Below are 9,760 nucleotides of genomic sequence, written 5' to 3'. Positions count from 1 at the left end.
AACATATAAAAAGTAAGCCACCTCTCTTCTTGGGAAATCTCAACCCACAAGAAACAGCAGTTTGTTTTTTATTATCTTCTGCCCTAAAACTATATATCAACATGTTTAAAATTTAGATTCGAAACCTGGTTACATTTTATGATAAGTAATTTAATATAACAAAGAATAATTTGGCATGTACAATTTCGGTTTAACAACTTTACACCAGGTAAGGTGGCTCGCACCTGTAATCCCAACACTTTGGGAGGCCAAGGTGGACAGATCACTTGATCCGGGCTAGGTGGTGCACACCTGTATTCCCAGCTACTTGGGAAGCTGAGGTGGGAGGATCACTTGAGCACAGGAGGTCAAGGCTGCAGTGAGCCATGACCTTGTCACTGTACTCCAGCCTGGACAGCAGAGGAAAACCTTTTCTAAAAAAAATGTTAAAAACTTTACATTATAGGACATAAAATTCTTATAAATATTTTAACAAAGGCCCCAGTGTGAGAATCTTAGGTTTAGGGAAAAATATTACAAGTTTATTTAGTTCTCTTATTTAATTACTTAAAAAAAAAAGATTACATGCTAAAATATGTTAAATAAAAATATAAATATAAACCAATTGATTTATCTTTCCATAATCTTAAAACATAACTAGAGTAACAAAATCAAGAAGTGCAAAAAGATAAGACTGATAAATGTTTAGATACTAAAACAACCACTTCAAGTGTTATAAAAGAGTTATGTAGAGAATTATTGAGTGTAGAGGAGAGCATTTACTTCAAAAATGTTGGAGCATACTTGTCTGGCAGGGAAGATAACATGATAATGAAGGTGGTTTTCCCAGTGTGAGGTTTATTTATTGCACTCTGGGTGTGCAGACCCCTGCAATTTCCCCAAAAGTGGGAAGCCTGGCTGCATAATTTGTGACTACATTGTATTTGTGTTCTTCCTTGGACAAAAAGAAAAATAGTAGGCTAATAAGGGAAGGCTATTCAGATGTTGTATTAGTTTTGAACTATATCTTGTAGAATGTGATCAACCAAGGCAAAGCTGACTTGGGAGAAACACAGGAAGGTGCTGTCAGGAATAGTATGTGCAAAACACAGCAATGAATACCAAGATATATTTACACAAATGTAAAAAGTTATGTATGGTACTATTGAGGAAGCGACAGATAAGTGAGCCAAGATCAGATTATGAAGAAACTTACATGTGATACTAAAGGTTTCCATTTTTATCCTGAAAAAAGTGTGGATAACTTTTGAGCTACTACTTAAAATTTGTATTTTTTTAAAGGATCACCTTGGAATCATGGAATATAAATTAGAGAAGAACAGGAGAGCTTGACCAATATGGAAGAAATGGCAGCAAAACAGGCAGGAAATTACACAATTCTGAAGAAAAGCAGTATTAGCAGAATTGAAATAAAAGGTAAGGTTCAATATGTTTAGAAGATACAATTGAATAGGTTTGGTGGCTAATTGGAAGTGAGACATGAAGTAAATGGAAGAATTTCTAATGATTCAAAATTTTCTGAATAGTTGCCAAAAATAAATTGGGTGAGCATCTTTAGGACACGTTGAGATCTTTGACATATTGAGATTAATGGACATATTAATGTTCAAAAGGAGACATACAAAAAGATACATTGTCTGTCATCAAAGGCAAGATTGAGATAGATATTTGGGAATTGTGGCCCACAGGTAGAATTGAAAATTATGGATGAGAAAATTATGGAGAGAAAATTTTCTCTAGAAGAGTGAGTTTTTATTTTTTATTTTATTATTATTATTTTTTTGAGACAGTCTCACTCTGTCGCCCAGGCTGGAGTGCAGTGGTGGGATGTTGGCTCACTGCAACATCTGCCTCCTGGGTTCAAGCAATTCTCATGTCTCAGTCTCCCGAGTAGCTGGGAGTAGCACGTGCCACCATGCCTAGCTAATTTTTTTTTTTTTTTTTTTTTTTTTTTTTGTATTTTTAGTAGAGACAGGGTTTCACTGTGTTAGCCAGGCTAGTCTTCTGGACTCAAGTGATCCACCCACCTCAACCTCCCAAAGTGCTGGGATTACAGATGTGAGCCACTGCGCCTGGCCAAACAGTGCATCTTTAAATGTGATCCTGAGACCTCCAGTTGACCCAGAATGGTTTGCAGAGAGTGTCTGTATGAAAGGAAAAAATAGAATAAAACTCTATTCACATGCGTCTCACAAAATTGAGTATAAGATTACTCATTATTAAAAACTTTTTTAAAAAGCTCATCATTATTCTCACAGAAATCCAATTACATGTTTAATGAGTGTTGGTTTGCATGCTCTGTAAAAACTGCATTGGTAAGTTTATCTTGGAAAATATTTTGTTATTTTTTACATCTATGATTTTGCATTTTAATTAATACTATTGTACCGTATCCCCAAGTCACAAAAATGGACCAACAGTGACCCACTGAAGCATAAAAGATGGCAACAAACACTACAATGCCAAATAATTTAATTTTAAAAAGATAAATAGTATAGCCCTCCAGTGAAATGTAGAGTGGGGTGGTTTTACACAAGGATCTGAGAAAGAAAAATGCAAATGGGAACTGCCATTATGAATATCTGAATATTGCATTATATGGTGGGGTCCATTTACGCCATCCTTGTCAAATAGTGAAGTTTTGTCAAATGATAACATGAAGTATATATGCCTTTGCTCCATTTTCAAAGAAAGCCCAGTTTCAATCAAGTAAACCAATTTAATTTTTCTAGAACAAGCAAATATACTATTTTCTAGTATAAAGCTGATTAATTATATCACTTAAACCAAAACTATAGAGGCATCCTTCAACATTGTACACTTCACAGCCAAAACAGGCAAAAGTCACACTGTTGCTAACAAGCTGATAAAACCAGCCACAAAAGTGAATACTATGTATTTTGCTTAGCAACAAAACAGATTAAGTTTTGGCAAAAATCTTTTAGCAAATGACTCTAGTGAATGTTGCCCGATATAAATAGCCTGCAAAGTTAAAGAGCAATCACTGTCTTTGGGGAAATGACCAGGTGGGATATTCAAAATATTTAACAACTGATAAGGCATAGAGAGCAACCAATCATAACAGATGCCAACTGCAAGCAAATGGTATAGGACTACTGGTATGTGTTAGCTTGCATATCAGCAGATATTTTGCTTTACAACTGTATAGAGTATGAATAATTTCTTGGCAATTGTCTAATACATATATGAAGTGTTTGACAGTGTTTTTTGTTTATCATTAAAAGTCTTAGTGTTCGATTTAGGGGAATTTTTGAACCAAAGTTAATCCAGATGCTCTTCTCTTTGACAGCTGTAATTAATCAATAGCTAAGTGAAAGGTTCAGAACTTTAAGAGACAGACATTGGCCAAAGGGTTTTTCAAAGTACTCTTTAGTTTCTATTTCAATAATTGTAAGGTTAATTTGTTTTTGCTTTTGCTTTTGTTTTTGTTTTGTTTTGTTTTGTTTTGGAGACATGATCTCACTCTGTCACCCAGACTGGAGTGCAGTGGCATAATCACAGCTTACTGCAGCCTTAAACTCCTGTGCTTAAGCTGTCCTTCCACCTCAGCCTCTCAAGTAGTGGTAACTACAAGTGCACACCACCAGGACTGGCTAATTTTTTTTTTTTTTTTTTTTTTTTTTTTTTTCAGTAGAGACAGGGTCTCACTATGTTGCTCAGGCTGTTCTCAAACTCTTGAGCTCAAGTGATCCTCCTGCCCTCCTGCCTTGGCCTCCTAAAGTGCTGGGATTACAGATGCAAGTCACCATGCTGACCGATTTTAAGTTATTAATCAGCTATTATCCACCCTGGTTTCTCAGCTGCCTGCTATGGTGTCCCCAGTAGAAAACTCTGTTTCTATACTCACACAACCCTTCTGACACCAAATGTGTGGGCATTTTGCACACCAAGAAACTATCTGATTCTGTTCAGATACCAACTGGGTGTCCAACAATCCAGTTCAATTCTGACACTAACTACTCAGGATGTGAGATTCCATTGGTTTTAGGGCTCAGACCACAAGATTGCCCTCATTTCAGAGGCCAGTTCCAAGTATCAGGTTTCTCACAGCATACTTCTGACTTACACAATGTATAAACTGAGGCTCCCAGGACCCCCTCCTCGGGTTCAGTAATTTGTTAGAATGGCTCACACATGCAGAACTCAAGAAGCCATGTTACTTATTTATGTTTACTGGTTTATTATAAAGGATACAAATGAACAGCCAGATGAAGAGGTACATAAGGCCATGTCAGGAAGGGTCCCTAGTGCAGAAGCTTCTGTTCCTGTGGAGTTAGGGTGTGCTAACTTCCAGCAGGTGGATGCATTCACCAATCCAGAAATCTCATTGTTCAGGAGTTTTTACGGGGCTTAATCTCTAGCCCCCATCCCCAACTTCGCAGGGTTGGGGGGAGGGTGGAAGCTGAAAGTTCCAAGCCTCTAATCACTTGGTTTCTAGTAACTAGACCTGTCCTGAGACTATTGAGGGACTTCATCCTAAGTCACTTCATTAGCATGAACTCAGGTGAGATCAAAGCGGGTTTATTATGAATAATGAAAAACTCCTACCACTAAGGAAATTTCAAGGGTTTTAGTGCCTGGATCCAGGGACAAAACCAAATATATTTCTTAACATATCACAGTCTCTTTGTTTGAATTGCTAGTGTTCCCACCAGTAGAGTTGTCCTGTTTTAGTAGGAGAAAGCAGAAAAAAAATTTTCTAAGCCAAGCCTCATCGTCTCAGTTAGGTATTTTCCCCTGGGTTTGGTGACCTGCCTCCCTCTGTTATACCTGTAATGCTTGACAGCCAATCACAATGTTTTCTTTCTCATTTGGGGCACTGAGAGACAGGACTCCTAAGTTCTTTTTTTCTGGTTTTTTTGTTTGTTTGTTTGTTTCTTTGTTTGTTTGTTTGTTTTTTAAGAGACACAGTCTTGCTATGTTGCCCAGGCTGGAGTGCAATGGCTATTCACAGGTGTGATTATAGCACACTGCAGCCTTAATCTCCTGAGCTCAAGTAATCCTCCCTCCTCAGCCTCCTGAGTACCTGGGGCTATAGGTGCATGCCACAGCACCCAGCCTCTGTAAGTTATTGAAAAGAAATATTACAAAGCAGTTAATATGCAAAATTTCTTGTGATATAGAAAAAGATATAAAGCCTGAATAACATATACATTTGTTCCATCCTCTTGTTGTAATTTACGTAAATTCTATCTTAGTACAGAAATGACTCAAGCCTTATGGTGCTACCATCTCCTGGTGTGTTTGTCAAGTTCATCTTTTTGCAATAAAGGAAAGCAAGGGGTCATTGCAAAGTAGAATTGTCTAAAGATCTCCTGGCTCACCATGCTATTGGAGAAGAGTTTTTGTTGTTTAGTTAACAATTTATTTCTGGGCTGGAAAGGGTTGATGGGATCAGTATTGATATGGCACCTGCAACATGTGCAGCCAGAAGATGTTGTTATTAATACATTAATAAATGGGAGGCCAGGTGCAATGGCTTACACCTGTAATCCTAGCACTTTGGGAGGCTGAGGTGGGTGGACCATGAGGTCAAGAGATAGAGACCATCCTGGCCAACATGGTGAAACCCCATCTCTACCAAAATACAAAAATTAGCTGCGTGTGTTGGTGCACACCTGTCATCCCAGCTACTCGGGAGGCTGAGGCAGGAGAATCACTTGAACCCAGGAGGCAGAGGTTGTAGTGAGCTGAGATCCCGCCACTGCACAGCCTGGTGACAGAGCAAGGCTCCGTCTCAAAAATAAATAAATAAATAAATAAATAAATAGGAGTTTTGTCCAAGTGTCCATCCCTAGGCTGCTTTCTCTGTAACAAATAGCAGGAAGGTAAAAATATGTCTCCAGATCTTAATTCAGAACTGAAGAAGTAGATTATGAAAAATTGCGAATGAGGTCAAAGTTTAGCATCTCCTCAGTGTGCTGTGCAAAGAAATGGGCAGTAAGTTCCAGGTCATGCTTTTTACATTTAAAAACAACACCTCTTGAATGGAAATGAGAGATAAGATAATAACATCTCTTTATGACATGGCATAGCCAATAAAGCACATTTGTGTGGTTTTAAAATCTTGTTGAAGTGGTAAATCTTTGCAATGCATTCAATATTTTAACTACAGGCCTGAAACACCTTAATTTTAACATTTAAGATTTCAGTTTCTCAGGGAAAACCAAACTACAGTTCTGTGGTTTCAGCAAGAGTTTATTCTTTTCTAACACTTGGGGATTTTTTTCCCTATGTAAAGGGGATAAACAGGGCCACGCGTGGTGGCTCATGTCTATAATTCCAGTACTTTGGGAGGCTGAGGCAAGAGGATTGCTTGAGTCCAGGAGTTCAAGAACAGACTGGGCAACATTGTGAGACCTCATCTCTACAAATAATACAAAAATTAGCCAGGCATGCTGGCATGCACCTGTGATCTCAGCTACTTTGGAGGCTGAGGTAGGAAGATCACCTCAGCCTGGGCAGTCAGTTGAGACTTCAGTGAGCCGAGATCATACCATTGCACTCCAGTCTGGGTGACAGCGAGACTCTGTCAAAAAAAAAAAGGTGGGGGGGGATAAACAACATATTTAGGCATATATTTTAAAACATATTCACATGCTACAACTAAAACATAAAGATATAAGTTTCAGAGCCAAAAACATACCTAAGAGGTACATTAAGAATTATTTTGCAATTATCTCCCAAATTCTAATATTTGACTTTTGAGAAACTGAAAAATGTGGAAAGTAATTACAAAGTTGCATCATTTCTAAATCCATGTTTGATTCAAATATCCAGAACTACTTGAGAGAGCTAACAATTCTTATATGCCATTCTCAACAACCTGTAAGTTTTTATAAAATAGGAATAAAAAGTAATGAAAGAAACTGCCTGGAGCGGGGTGATAAAGAGGGATAGGTTAATGGGTACAAAAATACAGTTAGAGAGAGTAAGATGTAGCATTTGGTAGCACAATAGGGTGAGTATAATTGACAATAATTTACTCTGCATTTCAAAATAAGTAAAAGAATGTTGCTACCACAAAGAAATGATAAATGCTTAAGGTGATGGATACCAAAATCACCCTGATTTGATCATTACACATCATATGCTTGTATCAAAATATCACATATACCCAAGAAATATTGTATAGATAATAATCTATCCATAATAATTAAAAATTTTAAATTTAAATTAAAAAAAAGAAACTGCCTGGATGTGGTGTCTGATTTTAAACTCAAATAGAGATACCTTGATGGAAGAATGGAAACCATACTATTCTTCTCATAAATATAAAACAACCTTAATAAATAATAAAAATAATAATAGTCACAAAAGTTTACAGTTTTATTTTTACTAATTCAAAACTATGATTAATTTTAAAAGCTATGCTTAAGTAAAACCATGATTACCTTTTATGTAAAACTATGATTAATTTTTTTATAATGATAATTTTTTTAGGGTGCTTTCAAATTGACAACAAAATTGAGCAGACAGTATAGAGAGTTCCCATATACCTCCTACCCCCAAAGGATGCACAGCTTTCCCCACTATCATTATCCCGCCAGAGTGGTATTAATACATTTGTTACAACTGATAGGCCTAAGTTCACAAATCATTGTCACTCAAAGTTCATAGTTTACATTAGGGTTCATTTGTCACTAAGGGAATTAGTGATAAATGTGTAATGACATGTATTCACCATTATAGTGTCATACAGATCGAAGAATGTCAAACAGAACCGTTTCTTCATCACTCTCAAAATCTTCCATGCTCCACCTATTCATTCCTTCCTCCCCACAATCTCTGGCAACCACTGATCTTTTTATTGTTTCCATGCTTTTGCCTTTTCTGGAATGTGATATGGTTGGAATCATACTTTAGGTAGCCTTTTCAGATTGGCTTATTTCACATAGTAATGTGCATTTCAGATTCCTCCACGTCTACTCATGGCTTGATAGCTTGTTTCCTTTTAGTGCTGAATAATATTCCATTGTCTAAATATACCACAGTTTATCCATTCACTTACCGTAGGAATTTTGGTTGCTTCCAAGTTTAAACCATTACGAATAACACTGCTGTAACTATTAATGTGCAGGATTTTGTGCAGACACATTTCAATTCATTTAGGTAAATGCCAAGGAGCACGATTGCTGGAGCATATGATAAAGGTAGGTTTAATTGTGTAAGAAGCTGCCAAACTGTCTTCCAAAGTGGCTGTAACCATTTTGCATTTCCACCAGCAGTGAATGAGAATTCGTATTTTTCCACATCCTCTCTAGCATTTGGGGTTGTCAGTGTTTTGGACTGTGGCCATTCCAGTAGATGTGTAGCAGTAACTCATTGTTGTTTTAATTTGCAATTCCTTAATGATATGTGATGCTTAACATCTTTTCATGTGCTTATTTGTTATCTGTATATCTTCTTCAGTGACGAGTCAGTTTAGTCTTTGGCCCATTTTTTAATTAGGTTGTTTATTTTCTTACTGTTGTGTTTTAAGAGTTCTTTGAATATTTTGGATTAGCAATTGTTTTGTTAGAGTAGATAGCTAGTCAGACATAAACAGGGCAGGAGAGAGGGTCTCCACCCCCATCAGGAATGTCAGGTGATCATCAGGTGATGGTCAGGGAGTTGTCACACTGCTACTCTAAAATAATAATTGGTCACAGCTGGCACCAGGAAAGGCAGTTTTCCAATAGATATAAAACACCTGAGGCCGGGCATGGTGGCTCACGCCTGTAATCCCAGCACTTTGGGAGGCCGAGGCGGGTGGATCACAAGGTCAGGAATTCAAGACCAACCTGGCCAAGATGATGAAATCCCGTCTCTACTAAAAATACAAAAATTTGCCCGGCATGGTGGCGGGTGCCTGTAATCCCAGCTACTCTGGAGGCTGAGGGAGATAATTGCTTGAATCCGGGAGGCGGAGATTGCAATGAGCTGAGATCGCACCACTGCACTCCAGCCTGGGCTACAAACAAACAAACAAAAAACAAAACAAAACAAAAAACACCTGAAACTGGTGGTCATCAGCTTTCCAATAAGATCTCAGGCGTTGAGCAAGTGGGCTCAAGCGTGTGTGTTAAGAGGCAAAATGGCAGAGTTTAATTGGTATATGACCTACGGGGGCATTCCACACAGCTCAGGTGAGCATGCATACAACTCCAGTAAACACACTGAGCATGCTCAACTTCCAAGTGCTAGCTGGCCACCACACATGCCAGCAGCTCACCCCAAGGGAAGAATCAAGGGAAAAGGGACACAAAATACTAGACGTAGGCCAACATATAAAACCCGAAGTCCAAGGTCAAACGGCGCATTTGTCCTCCAAGATGCCTGCTTGGTTCTCTTCCAAGTGTACTTTACTTTCTTTTTGTTCCTGCTCTAAAGCTTTTTAATAAATTTTCACTCCTGCTCTAAAACTTGCCTCTGTCTCTTGTCTCTTCTTCTGCCTTATGCTCCTCAGTCAAATTCTGTCTTCTGAGGAGGCAAAAATGGAGGTTGCTGCAGACCTGTGTGGATTCACTACTGGTAACAGTGTAATGGATATGTCTTTTACAAATATTTTTTCAGTCTGTGACATGTCTTCTCATTCTCTTGACAGTGTCTGTCAGAGTAGAAGTATTTAATTTCTCTCTCTCTCTCTTTTTTTTTTTTTTTGAGACAAGGTCTCATTCTGTTGCCTAGGCTGGAATGCAGTGGGCAAATCATGGCTCACTGTAGCCTCAACTTCCTGGGCTCTGGTGATTCTCCCACC

General features: G+C 38.1%; 1 pseudogene; it reads left to right on the top strand.

Annotated features, from left to right (window-relative positions):
• The first annotated feature begins 779 nt into the window (after nucleotides 1-779).
• On the top strand, nucleotides 780-933 carry LOC129041888 (U1 spliceosomal RNA; annotated as a pseudogene).
• The last annotated feature ends 8,827 nt before the right edge of the window (nucleotides 934-9,760 follow it).

Source organism: Pongo pygmaeus, chromosome 6, assembly GCF_028885625.2.
Source record: "Pongo pygmaeus isolate AG05252 chromosome 6, NHGRI_mPonPyg2-v2.0_pri, whole genome shotgun sequence".
Classification (NCBI taxonomy): Eukaryota; Metazoa; Chordata; class Mammalia; order Primates; family Hominidae; genus Pongo; species Pongo pygmaeus.
This window is presented reverse-complemented; position numbering and strand designations above follow the sequence as displayed.